Raw genomic sequence first — 18,710 nt, forward strand, 5'->3', positions numbered from 1 at the left:
ACTATAAGAAACAAACTGAAGGTTGCTGGAGGGGAGGTGGGGGGGATGGGGTAACTGGGTGACGGGCATTAAGGAGGGCACATGATGTGAAGAGCACTGGGTGTTATGATGCAACTGATGAGTTATTGAACACTACATCTGAAACTAATGAGGTTGGCTAATTGAATTTAAATTTTAAAAAAATGAAAAAAAAATAGGAAATCCATAAAAAAAGAAAAGCAGGACTCGGCTCTGGATTGGATGCTGTCAGGAAGCAGGAGTCATTCTGTGATTGGGTATTTTAAAAATTCTTATCTAGAAGGTAAGAAGAATGTGGTTTAAAAAAAAGCTGTGATTGATTTTTTAAAAAAGATGGGAAATATTTGGGCATTCTCTGATCTTTAAAATGTTCACGTCTTTGCCCAAGTTCAGGTATGAGTATGGAGTAGTCTAGTTTTTGCCTGATCTATCATGATCACAGAAGGTCTTCGCCTAATGTCAATGGTCTCTGAAATGTTACGTTCAACAGCAGAACACCACACTATCAGCAATGCTTTTCTCTTTCTCAATATATAAAGAATAAGCATAAAGTGGGGGGGGTCATCATCTCCACAGACTCAAATATAGTTACAAAGGAACACATCTCCACTTTACTTGTACTATAGGCTCTAAGCTGGGTCTTGTATATCTTTAGCATCACTCAATGTGTTAGAAACAGCAAACATCCAATAACTGCTTCAACTAACTCACTTCTTCCTTCAAAAAACTCATTAATGGTTCCCAACTATATAAAATCTCTAAGTCAGTAATCTTAAATCTGTAAGTGAAGCACCAAGATTCAATCTCATTGCTACAAAGCTGAGATAAGAATGGAGGAAGATGAAAGCTATTCTACACTCACATTATATCTGAATTCTTATGTAAGGGAGCACTTTGTAATGAGTGTTTACTGTACATAAAAGCACCGCTAGGCCTTTGGAACATAACAGTGAATAAGATCACGTCTCCATGCCCAGTGAGCTTGCTGCCCTGTGAGAGAGTTATAGTTTTATTTTCTCATTCTTCATCTTACACAGTGAAATAAAATTACATCATTGTATCAAGTAGTCAAAAGAGAAAATTAATACTGGCCTACACCATGTGTTTATGGCCAATTTTGGTCCTTACTACAATCGATGTAATTTTTTAATTAAGTTTTGGCCACTGGATAGCTGGCTCACTGGAAGGTTTTAAATATTTCCTTTACTTTCCACAAGCATCTCACACAAACTCAAGGGTGCAGGGGCTGTAACTACATTCTCAATAATGAAGAAGTGTTTTCTTTTTTATCCTGTCAGTGAGAATTTGATTTATTTTATAAATTGATATACATACACTGATTATAGATATAAAATTTAGTTTTATAAGTCACACTGGTATTATGAACTGCAATTAAATTTTATCACTGAATTAAAATTGGCTAAATGTGGAAATTAACAAGTTATTTTAAAAAATAATATGAATAAAAGTTTTGGGAGGTTTTTAACTATTTCCATTCAATTTAAAAACATCAAGTGGTCCCAGATTTTTATTTCACAGGGAAATATAATTATTGACCAGATATTTCAATATATGTTAATATCTATCTATCTACCTACCTATCTACCCCAGTCTATCCTTCGTAAAACTAAACCTCTTAAATAAAATTTATTGAAAATTTTACTTTTAAACCAATTAGAATAGTACCATTTTTCAAAAATATCTTTTCTTTCTTTTTATTAATTCATTACTACTTACAGAGACTACCTTCCTCCCCAAACCTAGACACACACATATATTAAATAAAACTTCCCCAATAATTTTGTTTCTATAATGATGGTTCTTATAAAATTTCATTATTATTATTATTATTATTATTATTATTATTATCATCATCATTATTCAGGGAGAGAGTGCATGGGAGGGGGCAGAGGGGGAGGAAGAGAGAGAGAATCCTAAGCAGGCTCCACACCCAGCACGGAGCCCGACATGGGGCTTGATCTCATGACCCTGAGACCATGACCTGAGCTGAAACCAAGAGTCAGATGCTTAACCAACTGAGCCACCCAGGGGCCCCTAATCATTTTTTTAAAAAATGCATATACTCACATAGTTTAGCCTTATCTGCTACTTATTCATTCACTTACAAAGTAAATATTTACTGAGTGTCCTCCAACAATTTGTAAAAAATTAAGTGGAACAGAGCAATTAAAACAAAACATAGTACCTCCTCTTAAGGAGTTTGCAATCTAGGTGGTGAGATTAAGACATGTACACAAATATTAAAAGAAAGCAGTAAACAGTAGTTGTCATTATAGGTAGGGACAAAATCTTCAAAGGGTTCAGACAGGAGAGAGGCTCCAGGCTGGAACTATCATGGGAGTTCTCACAAAAGGGACATATCTTAACTATGCATTAAAGTATAGGATTACAGATAGAGATTTAAGACATCTACTGTGTTCCTTGGGGACCCACACCTCCCTAATTCTCACTTCACCCCAGTTCTTCTTCACATTCATTACTATCAAGTTTCCATTGACTTAGGCTTGTGCAGTTCACCTTTCAAGTATAAATACAAGGTTCTTTTCTTAATTTCATTTGGCTTTTCCATCCAATATCCCAGATTGTAACAATACTTTTTTATTAAAAAGTATCATATTGAAAGTATAACATGCAATGTGGCAGTAATTTTGAATCTTAATTTTGTTTTTTAACTCCATCCTAGAAGTTATCTTTCCCTGGTTTCCCATAATTGCAAATTTGGTAAACACACCTTTTGCACATTCATCCAAAGGGACCTCAGACACTCATCAAGGTGCTTAAATGTCATGAAAATCAAACTGTGGTTGAGAAGGGGTGTATATATAGTCTAAAGTGTGCCTAACGATTTATATCAAAAATATCTTAATATGTATCTATCCATTAACTTATTTTTCTATCTAACAAATATCTCTAGAGTACCTATTACATATCAGATACTCTTATGACTCTTTCAGGATTGACAAACTCCCTACTCTCCATGGCTTTTTATTCTAGTAGGAGGTGAAAATGAAATAGAGAAAATAAATCAAGCAACAAATGAATAAAGAAACTGCATACACAAATAAAATTATTGTTATAAACAATATTACAAGTGCTATGAAGATAGCCAAAATAGAACAATGGGTACTCATGACAGGTTGTTTATTTGAGAAGTGAGGGAGGCCCCCTTTGACAAAGTGACATTTCAGATGGGTTCTAACTGACAAGAAGAAACAACCAAACAATGATGAAGGGGAAGAGTGTTCAAGGCAGAGAGAAAGCCCTACCATAGGAATGAACATCACATGTTGAAGAAAAAGCATGGCTGGAGTGCAGAGATGAGGGGATAGTGGTGCAAGATGAGGACAGAGAGGTAAACAGAGCAAAGAATATGGATTTTATTCTAATTGCAGTGGGAAGCCATTGGTGAGTTTTAGGCAGGTGAGGGACATGATATGAATAATGTTTTAAAAGAATACTCTGGTTCCTAAACACAATAGATTTTAAGGAAGTAAAAGTAAAATTCAGAGAAACCACGTTAGACAGCAATAATCTGGGCAAGAGAGGATGATGACCTAGATTAAGGTGAAGAGAATGGGTGGACTCAGAAAATATTTTAGAGATTGGTTTGACAGGATTTATTATGAACTGGATAGGAGAGGAAGAGAAAAAGAGAACAATACTTTCTTAACTTCAACCAACTGGGTGTGTTGATGAAATTGTCTGAGATGGAACAATTGGATAGGAACAGGTTTGGGTGACAAATGATAAAGAGCTGTTCTTAGGACACATTAAATTTGAGACGCTTATTAGATATCTATGAGAAGCTTTAAAGTAGGTATTTGGAAATATGAGTTTGAAGTTCCAGGGGAAGCTTTGCACAGTGGCAGTATCATAACCAATGAGGTTTATCCGAGGCGCGATTATTGCTAATTGAAGTTCCAGGGGACAAGTCAGATCTGGAAATAAAGATCTAAGTGCCTTTCATATACAGATGGTATTTAGAGCTATAGGATTAAAAAGTCAAACCTGGAGAGAAAGCATATCCTTACAAGAGAAGAGGGTATAGGAAAATCTTCAAAAACTCCAATGCTTAGATATTGAGCAGAAGAGAGATTAATCAAAGAAACTGAGAAGCAACAGCCAGTCAAACAGGATGAAAACAAGGAAAGTGTGATGTTTCCAAAGTCAAGAAAATAAGTGCTTCAAGAAGGAAGGAGTACTCCATGTGGTTGAACAATGCTGAGAGGTAAGAAAAGAAGTGAAGATTGGACTGGACTACAAGGAAGTCATTTGTAACCTTAACATCAGGGAGTTAAGTGCTAGGGAAAGGGATCCTTACTGGTATGGAGTTGAGTAGACTATTGTAAACAGGAGATGAAAGAATGGAAGCAAGACCAGAGACAACAATTTCAAGATGTTTTGCTGTGAATAGGGTACAGAAAAGTGCAGTGATATATGGAACCAAAGAAGGATTTTGTGATTGATGATAATAAAATGTATCTTTATTCATATAGGAATAATCTTCTATTAGTAGAGAAATGTTACAGAACAAAGAACAGATGAACTATAGAAGCAAAGTCTTGGACAAGATAAACCCCAGAGAGTAATAGAATGTTTCACCTCAAAAGTTATCTAGGGCTATGGTTATGGGCCAATTTTCTTCAAGTTTGTACTTTTGTGCACATATAAACAGACTGATAAATGATAGAATAAAAAATACTTATGCCTATAATATCTAATCTGCATGCCAAGGCCTTGTCTGCCTCTTTACAGACTCCTATTTTTACTCCCTAACCCAACATAGTGGAAGGGAGGCTAATCTGCTTAATTATATTCCAGGACGCTGATTCTGCCATAGTTACCAGTGGGCAGAATCACTGGCTCTTCAAAGGTCCTCTAGAAAGGTGTGATCCTCTCCTTGGCTTCTTCCTTTTTTGTTACTGCACCGGTAAGAGACCAAAGCCTTTAGTCCAATCACCCCTCACTCATTCTCCTCTCTTTTTCTGTCTTTTGCTTTCCTGATGAAAATCTTTCCTGCTGGTAGGAGGCTCCAGGCAACTCTTTTCTCCCCTTTGACTCTCTACTCTTCTCTCTCCTACACTCGCCCTAAGAAGTAGTTGGTAATCCGGGGCGCCTGGGTGGCTCAGTCGTTAAGCACCTGCCTTCGGCTTGGGTCATGAACCCAGGGTCCCGGGATTGAGCCCCGCGTCGGGCTCCCTGCTCGGCAGGAGGCCTGCTTCTCCCTCTCCCACTCCCCCTGCTTGTGTTCCCTCTCTCACTGTCTCTCTCTGTCAGATAAATGAATGGAATCTTAAAAAAAAAAAAAAAAAAAAGAAGTAGTTGGTAATCCCATGGCTTTTTTTCCATCAATGGAGACCCTTGTTTGATTTCTCTCTAGCAAATCCTTTTTTTTTTTTCTGAAGTGTAATAAATCCTAAATTTCAGATTTGGGCTTGGGACTTAATAGGTCAATTTTTCCTACTTAGGTTGCTATGGATAAGGAAAAAATTCAGGAATTTTAGGTACCTTGGAAAAATATCAAATAATAATGACAAAATATTATCTCCAAACTCCTTGCCACAAAATACTAACAAAGTTATCATGGGACACTTTGTCAGAATACTTAATCAAAATCAAGTTACACTACGTACACCAGGAACAAAATCACAAATCATTGATTGCCTGTGTTCTGGCAAAGAAGTCCCTGGGTGGTACACTGGGAACAGAGCCCTCATTATTCCTAGGAAGTTAGAAGATCTGAACCGAAGATGTTGTCTTTACTCCCATAAACTTGAACCACTCTACAGAGAATGAGATTGACAAAGCCAGGATGTTATCCCAGACTCCGATTCACTCATTAACTAGTTACTACTCTGGGTAGTTTCCCACTTCTAGCCACTGCTTTCCTGTTTTGGTGCTCGTCCACTTGACCCAACCTCTGTTGCTCTCCCCATCTAACTCCCTCATTAAAACACACAAACAAACAAAAACCAAACAAACAAACTCATATTTAAGTAATTTGATAAAATTTCCCTGAGGTTGCTTAAAACCATTGATAAGTATCTCTGAACCCATGAGGACTTTACTTAGCTAGTTGTGCATCTTTTATGAATAATTTTATAAATAAATCACATTACATCATTTTCTTTATTAGAAAGTCATACCCCAGGGTAGTTTAGTGTGTGCAAATTTCTTGAGGTTTGGGGCTACATCATAGTCCTGTCTGATTTCCTCTAGACTCTGTACATACAAAACTTCTATTTATTATTTAATTGAAAGGGATTGCATATATCATATAAACTGAAAGCCCCCAAAGAGGAAGACAATTGACACCCCATACTTAAATGAGTTCCATTTATATATTAAAGTTTGCCAACGCCAGCATTTGAACAACCTTTTATTTTTAATTTTTTTTTTTACACAATCTCTAGTTCATTCCTTCTTTTATCATGACTTTCTGCCCTCCCAGCCCAGGTGTTGGCTATTTCAGTGATTAGATCAAAGATGACCTTTTTGTGTGAAGACAGAGGTAAAGAAAATACTTATTAAAAGTCTCTGCCTTTTTTATGTCATCAGTTAAGAGTTTTCCGTTCCCATCTGATAAAGGAACAATGTTCTCCTTTATCATTTTCCTGAGTTTTAATGTATTTAAAAGAAAAAAAAATACAGTGTTCATTTTTTTCTTTATTCTTTATCTCATTTCTTTTGTTTTGTTGTAGTTGTTGCTTTTCTATGACTTGAACGTGTAATTAGGTACTAATTGCAATTTTTTTTGTCAAATAATCTATCTTCCATTTTTGTAGCATTCATTACTTATATTTTAAAAGCATTGTACTTATCCATGTGAGATTTCTTTTCCTCTGCCAACCTGGTATATAATAATAATTATTATGGCACCTGCAGAAATCACCACCCTGTGAAATCCAGACTACTCTTCATCAGATCCCTTTAAGAGATAGCTTGAGATTAAAAGAGAAAAGAGTGTCCTGGTACTCCAATGGAGGCTTAAGAAACAGAGAGAAAGGAAAATAAAATTGAAAATAATAATAAATGGACTTACAAGGCAAGGTCTTTCAAAAAGAGGTCAAAATGATTTCTAGGGGTACCCAATAAAAAAGAATGTTGTGAAATATGAATGAGGGTTCAATGAATGGTTGGCTGAATTGAGGAAGTAAAAACCAAACTGTGGGTTGCCTTGACCCTTTGCAGGTCCTTTGCTTCCATCTTAAGCAGAAAAAAAAGATCCACAAAGATTGTATAGTAAGAATAGAAGACCAAGACAATTTGCCACGGAGGGGTCTTCTGTCCATCAAGACAGTAATGGACTTCTGTTTCCCTAAGGCTTAAAGATGAAGATGGTGAAATCTAACACCATGATGGTCAGAGCACTTAGTGACCTTATATATATGAAGGGGGTTATGATCTGTGGATTTTGAATATTACTCATACCTAGAACATTTTTCTCCCATTTTCTTCTATATTTACTGAAGTCTCTTCTTTATTTACATGTTTTCAATTACACTCTATTCTGATCATTATCATCAACCTTTCCTTTCTTCCAATTATAATTCCTAGTATATCACGCTCCTAATGGATAAAATTTAGAAGAGCTTTCTTTTCCTACTTTCTTTCTCCTCTTTATACATCACAATATTATCTCCAACACAGTTCAAGAATATGTTTGGTAATTTGCAAAGTTCACTGCCCTTCAAGAAAATGATCCAGGAGAGTTTTCTATTGCTATTAGGTGTACACTGATATAAACCTATTTAAATTAAGCTTAGAACTTCATAGTGAACATTCTATTCTAGTATCTCAATCATAGTTATTCTGGCCTTTGGATACTTCTGTGTATCAAGACTTCCATCTACCTAAAAAGCTCAGTACACATTTATGATTACTATTATCATTATTATTATTATTACTACTAGTAGTACTAGTACTTTTTAAAAAAAATTTTATTGTTATGTTAATCACCATATATTACATCATTAGTTTTTGATGTAGTGTTCCATGATTCATTGTTTGCGTATAACACCCAGTGCTCCATTCACTACGTGCCCTCCTCAATACCCATCACCAGGCTAACCCATCCCCCCACCCCCCTCCCCTCTAGAACCCTCAGTTTGTTTTTCAGAGTCCATCATCTAGTACTTTTACTTGTTAGTTGCATCCATTTTTTTCTATCTTTTATTCGGTATATTTTAAATCTTCAAAAAGTTATAATATTAACATAATAAAGGCCCATACATCATTCACCTAGAATTACAAATTGCTAACATTTTGCCACATGTGCTTATGTCTCTTTCTCAGTAATAATAATATCACTGTTATGATTTTACTAAACCATTTGAAGTAAGTTGCAAGCTTTATGGCCCTTTATTCTAAGTATTCAGTATGTATCATAAGAACAAGGACATGCTCTTATACAGCCATAGTACATTTCACTAATTAAGGTTAATTAATGTTGATAGATATAACTATGTAATATACAGTCCATATTCAAATTTTGCCAATTATCTTAATAATGTCCTTTATAACATTTTTTTCTACAGTTAACAATCTAATCCAGTATCATAGTCTATTCTTACATAAGAGTATCACCTTTCTTTCTCTCATTGCATATACAAATAATCTATATTTTATTTCATACCTCCGGCGATAACTCAATAACTTAATATTCCTGTTCATTCACAAATTTCCTGAATTTGAAATTGTATAACCATTTGAGGGGTCTATATCCTGGTCTGTTTTTCTTTATAGCCTTCTGATGGCTCTAAAGAAGCTATGCCTTTAGATAACCTCTGTAACCCAACTTAAACACTTAATCTGGTTTCCTTCCCCTAAATTTACAAACTCTTCCTAAAATCCCCTTCTGTTCTTGGATGTGGACAGTGTAATGACCTCCATCCTGCATTATTACTAGAAAAGTATATAGATTGGCATCATTTAGCCATCTAGCCGTCTATTATCAGAAAGTACTTTGACAAATTCAGCTCTTTGGATTTAAATGGGAGAGACTACCACTCTATTTCCTATCTCCTTCTCCTTGCCGTCTTGTTTGACCAGCTCAGTGTATGTCTTGGCAACATCGTCATGATGTGTGGACATAGGCTCACACACACACACACAGAAGCAACAGTATTAAATAGAGGCTTAATATTTCTGGGGTTTTTAGGAAGCTCTACCTAACATTTTGAATTCTAGGGCTCCATAACTTGCAAAATATATACATGCACAACCTCTTATGTTATCCTCTCATGACGCTGTTTAACATCATAAAACAAGTTCCATTATTTCCCCCCCCAACTATGCCATGCCAGTTCTGCCCTTGATTTACTTTGCACTGTTGTTTTAAAGGAGTTGTTTTTCAGTAATTTATTGGTGTGTCATCTGAAAGGTGGACCAAAACTTTGAATGAGTACATAGATTTCCTCTCACTTGTTACCATACATTTTAACATATTACTATAAGTTATTTCTCCAAAATTTTAAGCAAAATTGATTGACACTGATAAAATCCCCAAAGGAAATATGTAATATTCACTATTGCAATCCTAAACACATATAGACATACTATCATAAGTGCATATTTATTATTTTAATGTCTATTCATGCCCTTCAATGAAATTTTCTAACATTATAATCCCATGATATCACGCTCACTCTCTCCATAGTTACACACTGAGGTAATTTAGACAAACCACATAGCATAGGTCCTTTCAAGAAAGAAAGAAACTCATGGCTTATTGGATAGAAATGTTACAAATTAGCCATCCAAGGCACAGATCATAAACTTGACCCCCTTTTTAGATTTTTATTAGTACTGAAATAATTGATACTGACAGAACAAAGAGAAGATTCTTACAACCATAAAAATCACTTTGCTGCTACCAATATAACCGAATCCTACCTCTAATGGATTATGTGGCCAGGCCAGCCTCATAATAACATTCAGTAACTAACTCTGTTCATATGCTAGTGGTTCAATGGCCAAAGTCCCCATTTAATTAAGAAGATGGATTTATATGTGGTAATAATTCAGGTTACAGCTTTGAGAGCATAGTATTACTCAAGCTAAAGAAAAAATCTTTTTAGCCTAACCACTTTTTTTCTTACTGAGTATACTTCCCATTTTTGTAAGACATCTGATTAAAAGTATAGTTATAATATCAGATATGTTTAAATATATGAAAGCATAATATTGTTTAACATATGTTTATAAAATTCACATCAGGATAACTGTCTTCAATTTTAAAACAGACTCTCTTAACAAAGAGGGATTATTAATCTTGTGAAAACCTGATGTTGAGATAAATCTACTTATCAGACACAGACATGGAAAAACATAGCCAGTTTAACTTAGGAGCAAAGTTATCTAGAAATAACTTAATGGGCCCCATCATATGCAGTTTTATATATTTTATTATTTGCTCTGGTCATAAATCATGACAAGTGTACCCCTGGCTAAAACATCTTCTGGGAATAAAGCTCCTTCATTGCAAAGTTAATGCTAAAAAGTACTTTGTAAATCAAATGAAACAGAACCACTGAGACTCAGAGCCATGAACTTCAAAAAGTTCCTAGGTCAAAGCTACACATTGCCTCAAGCTAAACAGATAGAAGTGACCAGTCCCAGAAAATGCGGAGATGTATTTTTGTGGAGCGGCTATTATCCACCAGGCATTTTGATGATCTGAGCCAACACAACAGTGCACTAGACAGTTGTTCAGCTTCCCACCACTGTAGTGACCACGCACTTCATTTGAGATGCTCCTGGCATCTCTAGCTCTCTCCTCTCTATCTATCCCTCTTTACCTCTTTATCTCTTTATACTACCAGAGCATAAGAAGATCTGACTTCAGTCATTTACATTTTCTTGATTGACCTACTAATGGTATTGGACATATTGAAATTAGGTAGGATATATTCATCTAACATTTACAATATAAATTTTTCATTTCTATTAATGGAATAAAAATACAGGGTCCATTCAGCTGCTGAAGCTAGATGAAGCCCATTCCTGGGGCTATGGGTAATAAGAGTTACTTGCTGAAAATTGCTTCTTCCAGAATCCAGAGCTGTGGCCCAAGATCCCTCAGCACACTTCCTTTCTCCAGAAATATTTTCTTCCTTCCCAGAAAACAAGTCAAGTCTCACACCCTACTTACTCTCATGTTAGTCAAACCTGCTCTTCTCTCCCCTACCTTAATGTTTATGGACAGTGGCGGTAAAAACTTGGAAAAGAGAAAGAGGATTTATACATTCCACATTCTTCTAGATATGGCAAAATATAGTCATTTTAATAGCGGGAGTTTGGAGAAAAGGAACTGGGGAGTAAGAGAGTCACCATAGACTTAATTGAGTATTCTGTGTCATAATAAAATTAATAAATTTATTCAGAAATAAAGGAAGAAAAAACTGTACTTGTCTCACTTGCTTAGTACTTAAAGTCAAGCATCAATATTTTAATTTAACTTTTGGGGCGCCTGGGTGGCTCAGTCGTTAAGCGTCTGCCTTTGGCTCAGGTCACGATCTCAAGGTCCTGGGATCGAGCCCCGCATCAGGTTTCCTGCTCCGCAGGAAGCCTGCTTCTCCCTCTCCCACTCCCCCTGCTTGTGTTCCCTCTCTCTCTGTGTCTCTCTCTGTCAAATAAATAAATAAAATCTTTAAAAAATATATTTCAATTTAACTTTTGAATGCCTACAGCATCCACATTAGTCTGATTAGGCTCAGAGTGTTGAGAGAATATGGACCAGGAAATAAAAAATCCCAGGGCCTTAGATTAATTTATACAGCTTTAATAGGAAATACTAGTAACCATAGCAATTACCTTTCATCTCCTTAAAAAAATTATCCTTACTGTATGTTTATCCAACTTCCCTACCTTATATTTAATATAAAAATATTCTCAGTACGGGGCACCTGGGTGACTCAGTTGGTTAAGCATCTGGCTTTTGATTTCAGCTGGGGTCATGATCTCAGAGTCATGAGAGCGAACCCTAGGTCAGGCTCTGCACTGGGCATGGAGCCTGCTTAAGATTCTTTCCCTCCCTCTCCCTCTGACAACCCCCCCTCCCCCCACTGACACATGTGCACGCTCTCTCTCTCTCTCTCTCAAATAAATAAATAAATATTTAAAAAATACATTCTCAGTATGATGTCTATCCAACTTAATGTAGAGATTTAATATCTCTTCATAATCTCTTTAATAAAGAATAATTTGTGGAAACTACACAAATGGTTATGTTAAAAAATGTGTCTCTAGTGATTCCTCAGTCAGTGTCTAGAAATCTTTACTCCTAGATCTCTCACCACCTAACAAGAAAACTACCCTAGATTACAGGTAGAAAGTCTGAGAGGTACCTCTATGTTGTACAGCATGCCTGCTGATCAAATTATGTAAAGTGCCATAACATTCACACACAATTAAAAGGCAACTGACATTAATTCAGTGTTTTCACAAGTCAGTATGTCATTCTGCATTCAAAATTAGCATGGTCATTTATTTGGAGATATTATAGTATCATTTGGGTATCTAATAGAATGCTTGGATTTTAACCACTAATCAATCAGCACAAGTGGATTAACTAAATGGTAAATTTATAAAGATGATGTCAGTCTTATACCTAAGCATTAACAGAGGCTGAAATTATAGCTGGGGTATTGGAAATCATCAATCATCTTGATTCCAAACAGCATCGTAAACTAAATGAAAGGAGCAATTAAATTAAGTTGTTCCCTTTAAAAGTGCCTACATTTTTAAGCCCATGCAACCGAGTAAAGTGTTTGTGGTTAGGTCCATCAGTCTTTCTCCTGGGAGAGCCACGCTGAATGGACTAAAAGAGAAATCTTTTTTTTTTTTCCTCCTTTAAAAAGCTATATGGGTTAACTATGGGCCTTCCCCCTACTCTATTTGCTAAATAAACAACAAATAAAGAACCTGAAGCTAACTACTGCAGGTTGATCTTACTGGATGAGTATCTGAAAATGCTTTTTCATGGCAAAGAGAATCCTTTCTAATCCCAAATTCCATTACTTACATTGGTCACTTCTACAAACTACTTCAGAGATTATGCATTGCATTTAATCACCTATTTTAAACATTGAAATTGAATATCTGATAATGGAATTTACTCTATTCCTTAAATTTGCTACCCTAAGAGAGGTTTAGCATCCACTGGAAGGAGTTTTATCTTGTTCCAGCAAACACATTCTGAGCAATTTAAGTATGGGATTTCTAGCCCTCAAATCTAAAACCCTGTCTTTTATATCACCATTTCAAAATCAACGAGATTTCTTATATTAGCCATGGGAAGAGTAGACTTGCAAATTGAAAGGCCAACGATCTCCCATTCATCTATTACTGGATCTAAAATTACTGTTTATTAGCTTCATCCTGTGAGTTATGAGATCACCATAGCTCACACTGAAAACATGCCAAATGCCCTAATGCCTAATAAATAGGAAAGGGGAGGCCAGGGCCCTCTATATACCAGCACTCATAAACTAGGCTGGACTCATCCGAGTGAGTACAAAAGGAGTTTGAAAGGTGAGAGCAAGTTGAGATAACAGGGCCCAGGACAGAAAAGTTCAACGGGGAAATGAGGTGGAAGGAGAATGAGCCAAAGGGAAAAAAGGGAAGGACTAAATGGGAGTCCAGCAAGAGCGGTAATGATCAGTGCCCTCAAGCCCAAAGACCAAGGCTGTGAGACATCAGACCTTCAGGGAGAAAGTCAGCTTCTAAGGATGCACTATACCATAGGTGGACTATTTTGAATATTTTGAATCTTGAATGAATACATAATTAGCAAATAGAGTAGGGGGAAGGCCCATAGGTGGACTGCAGTTGGAGACAGTTGTTGCCTAAGTAAACATGAAATAGTTTATTTTTTATAATATGTAGATCTGAGGATTTTATAAGAGCTCTCACACTTGCTTTGGCCAATGAACACATGGTCATCAACCCCGTAAAATCAAGTATCCACGTCTTTTGTACTCTTACATCATGGATATATATGTAGATTTATCAAGACATACACACTCTCTACATTTGATTATACATAAGTTTGGAGGTTAAAATTTCAGGCAGTTTAGTGAGAGTGAAATAGGGTTTTCCAGTCTCTTTAATGGACTCTGACACATTAGTTGAATCTAAGATCTTTACTAATTTGTACTCAAGATGAGTACATATAAAATTTCCCTGAACCTCTTTCTTTTCCCTGAACTTTTCTTCCTGATTATAATTTAAATAAAATGTCCCATAATTAATTTTCAGAATATAAATGTCTCACTCCTACTTGCCATGAATCATTTTTTAATTGCCCTATTTCTTGACCTAGTAATTATTGCTTGTCTGAATTACATTAGTTCTCCCCTCCCCCAATCAACCAATCTGGACAATATGTTGTAACATTATAAAAATTTACAAGTGTATCTTACAAACCAAAATGGAAAGCTATTTTTTATAAATACACTCAAGTATTATTTTATGGATGCCTTTATCTAGCAACCATCTAGTCAACCCTGGAGTAAGAAAGCTTCAAATGAGGCTTAAATATGGGGAATAATATTCCCATACCACGAATACCATGAAGATTGTCTTAGTAAAATGTAGTTCAGACACATCAGTAAATAAACGCATTTGAAGTGTCCCCAACTTTTGAATAAACAGTATACAAATAGATATCTTCATTTAGTGTCAGGATTCTGGATTCAAGCTAAAACCAGCATGCAATTGGTACTGATTTTGCCTCTTTTGCCTACAACATATCCCCCTCTCTTTTTTTTTTTTTTAACAAAAAAAAATGATTTTCACTCAATTTTCCAGAATATGCAAGTGGAAAAAACAGGCTATAAAGCACACACTGAGAAATACCTACCTATCAATTATTTAAATTAATTTTGAGAAAATTAGAGAAGGGAAAAATTGATTTTGGACAATGGATCTTCTTCCTTCCTATACGCTCAGAGCAGAGGGCCTACACAGCTCCTTAGAATTCCCTATGTCCTGTTTTTTCCCTAAACCTATTTGGCTTTTCTACTCCTTTGCAAATGTCTTTTATTATTGCACCTTCCACCAAATATTAGCACATGGCCTTATGGCAAGAGGCAGCACGTCAGGGTAGAAATGCTGTGGCCTTGGGAGTCAGAGCTGGGTTTGAATCTCAGACGTGCTCTTTATTCCTCTGAGCCTAAGCTGGAGTGTCATTGCGAGGGCAATCTGAGATAACCTAAATTAAAGCATGTGTCACGATACCTGATCGGCACCCAAAAAATGTAGTTTTCTTCATTCCTTCCTTCATTGAAAAAAATAAAAGTAAAGTTCAAAAAAGCCATGTTATACAAATATTTTAAAAACAAATAATTTAGCAATGCTTCCACCTTAGAGCCACTGTACCAAATGATCTTTTCAAAGGTACACTTGGGGGTGTGGCCACACACAATGGACAAATTAACCTGTTTTCTACATATTTGTCAAGCCAAAGAAAAATATGTATGTAAGACACCACCAATATCACAGTTGAAATGAATAATAGCTTGAATAATAACTTAAAATTTCATCAAAGCCCTAAATACATACTAAGAGGTATTTTAGTAAACATGTAACATCTAAGAAGCCTGATTTTCAAAGTCCTTGAACATATAAATACAACTGAAATACACATTCACACATTCAACCTTGAGCCCCTTCACAGATCCCTTGACAAAGTAAACAAGCAAAGAGAAAAATACTAAACAAGAGTTCCTTTGCCCATGGTAGGTGTCTTAGCACTTTCCGACACTTTAAACAGAGCTGCTCAATTTGGAAATCCTGTTGGATAATAAAATCAAGTTGTACCAGAAGAAAACAAAGCAAAACAAAACTTTTATTTGTGACCCCCAGACCTAGGGTCACTCTCCTAAGCCTAGGAAACTCTACACCAAAATTCTGGGATTCAATCAATAAAATGTATCAAATTTAAGCTTAATGGCACAAGATGCCAATATTATAAATGGGTTAACGAAAACAGCTACGTCCACATTGGGACATACGCAGTCTTCCCACACATTGATTCACTCACAGAGGAAGACCCTTTTGAGGAAAAAAAAAAAAAAAAAAAAACCTGTGTCTTACTTACATAGTTTGCCTTCTCCACCCTCCAAGAGTCTAGCATTATGATATAAACAGGCATTTAAATAACATCAAAAAAATAAAATAAATGAATATAATAAACAGAATGTAACAAAAACCTAAGCATGATAAAATCAAGTCCTGCTATCATCAAACCATCTTTGTATCACTAATAGTAATAACCCTCCAGGGCATTATAACTTTTCAGCAGGTATCAGACATAACACAAATTCAATACAATCAGTTAGATGTAAAATACAGACTTAATAGCACCAATATAAAGATCAGTCAACCCAGATCCAGTATAACAATAGTTATAATTACCCCACAATATTACACAACCTAAGAAGGTAGAGAAAAGCTTTTGGTAGGGCAAATTCTACCTCTACCTAAATAAACCCTTAACAATTCATATCCAATATGATTTTACTTCTAGATGCCTTGAAAGTTATAACTGAGTCTTAGCTCTAAGCCACACTAAATTGGCAAAGCCAAAAATTATCTTCATATACTCTATAACATACTGTAGAATTTCCATGAATATTATACACACATACATACATATACAGAATCGATTATAGTCAAGCTTGCAATTTCTATAAAGCATTATTATGAAAGTTCATTTTCAGAAAGAATTTATATAACTACAAGAGTTGACGTCATCTCCATATTTTTTCTTATTAATATAGTATTTGTCTTCTCTCTGTCAAACCCTGAGCCAACCCTGGGGTTGGTTCCTATACCGCCTGGGGAGGTATAGGAAAATGAACATACAGGGCAGATGAGACACAGGAGAAGGACCTATGGGAGGTGGAGAGGGCTCCTTCCCATGGCGAAGAGGATGAGAAAGGCCACCAGCAGGCACAAGAGCCCCCTGGCGTCGGAGAGGGCAAAGCCCAGAATGGTGCAGGAGAAGAGCTGTTGCTTCAAGGAAGGGTTCCTGCCATAACGGATGATGAGGCTCCCAAACACGGCCCCGCTTCCAGCCCCAGAGCCAGCCACCCCTACCATGGCAGCCCAGCCCCAATGCGCTTGGAGCCTGTGTCCATGTCCCGTGAAACGGTGCTGGTTCAGAAGCCGTGGTTAGGAATAAGTGAGGTCGGGGGACAAGGGGCTGCCAAGCTGCTGAGGCTCTCATCTGTCAGCGTCTCCGGAGGGTTTAGCACCACTGCGGCCTGTGATCGGCTCAGCAGCTGAGAGGGGCTCCTGACCGAGAAGGGCGTGGAGACCACCTTTGCACCGGCAGACATTTTCAGGGGCTGAGGGCCCGTGAGAGCAGCGCTGCTCCCAGGGCAGAGAAGACAGAGAGCTGCTGTAATCTATATTTTTAAATGATACTAATTAATGATCTTATTTATGTGATACTGCTAGAGAGATCAATATATGGCCAGCACATTTACATAGCAAACTATGAAAACTTGAAGATCTCAAGAAATGGTCAAGTTATTTTACAAGTCCTATATTAGTTATAATATGGCTAATATAATACAGCACTCCATGTGACTTATTACTTAGCACCTCAATAGGTAAAAACAATTAATTATTTGGTATGGAGATTAGCAACCTCTGTTCATTAGGAAAACATCAGCCTGATCAAGAAGTTCAAGGAATCTGAGATTTGACTGATTCAGCAGATAGTTTCCTGTATGATGAAAGAACACAGCCATGTGCCAAAATGAAACAAACCTAAATGCCAAGACAGGGCCAGAACAAGGTTGCACTACAGTTGCTTTTGTTCTCTGCTAGGTGGGAAAGACACAAAGCTGAATAAAGCAAACATGTGCTCTGAAAAAAGACTGTGGAATTTCCATTGCTTATCAGAGTGATCTGGCTCTTTTGTTTGCATTTTAATCAATTCAGATGAATCCGTTCAGAATACACTTCAAATACAGATGAAAATTGTGAAATAACCAATATCTTTAAAAAACTTGATTCAATTTGTCTGCATTTTATGACAACGGATGAGAGATCAGAAATCATTAGATACAGCTTGTTCAATTGAAATACAGAGATTGATTTGTCTGATAATGATTCAAGCTGAACTCCAGGGTTCCACACACAGTAGCTCTTAAGACTTTAGCATATATAAGGTTTACCTGGAGAGCGTGTTACTCCATAGATTGCTGAGCTCCAGCCAGAGCTTCTGGGTTAGTAGGTCTGGGGTGGAGCCCACGGATTTGTTTTGCTAACCACCTTCCAGGTGTTGCTGATGGCTTTGGTCCTTGAACCAACCACACTTAAAGTAGCATCGCCATATACTGTCTCCGGCTCTGGGATTGGCCGCCTCTGAATTCCAGGACACCCCTCATAATCCAGCTCTGGTCACAGGTGAGTCACCTGAACAACCCCAGCAAAAGTTTACCAATATGCCTTAAAAAGTAGTCTTGCAATACTTCTGCAATGCAGTTACTGAAACCGACCCCGCAAATGCTGATTTGCCGGCTCTAGTTTTGTGACACACTAGGTTATCTCCAGTTATCTCCAGGGGTGATACAAAACTTTCACAAAATTAGTTTCACTCCATTTTAATCAAATGAGGCTCACATCTGGAAAATGAATGCAAAATGTGTTGGTTA

General features: G+C 36.6%; 1 protein-coding gene and 2 pseudogenes across 3 annotated transcripts in view; 1 reads left to right on the forward strand and 2 right to left on the reverse strand.

The window, feature by feature from the left end:
- The window catches only part of ZFPM2 (zinc finger protein, FOG family member 2), a 449,708-nt gene that overhangs the window by 390,676 nt on the left and 40,322 nt on the right, over positions 1-18,710 (reverse strand). The window lies entirely within an intron of this gene.
- On the forward strand, positions 3,891-3,957 carry LOC118526569 (U4 spliceosomal RNA; annotated as a pseudogene).
- LOC144381684 (ATP synthase F(0) complex subunit C2, mitochondrial pseudogene) lies at positions 16,936-17,458 on the reverse strand (annotated as a pseudogene).

This window comes from Halichoerus grypus, chromosome 5, assembly GCF_964656455.1.
Source record: "Halichoerus grypus chromosome 5, mHalGry1.hap1.1, whole genome shotgun sequence".
In the NCBI taxonomy this organism is placed as follows: Eukaryota; Metazoa; Chordata; class Mammalia; order Carnivora; family Phocidae; genus Halichoerus; species Halichoerus grypus.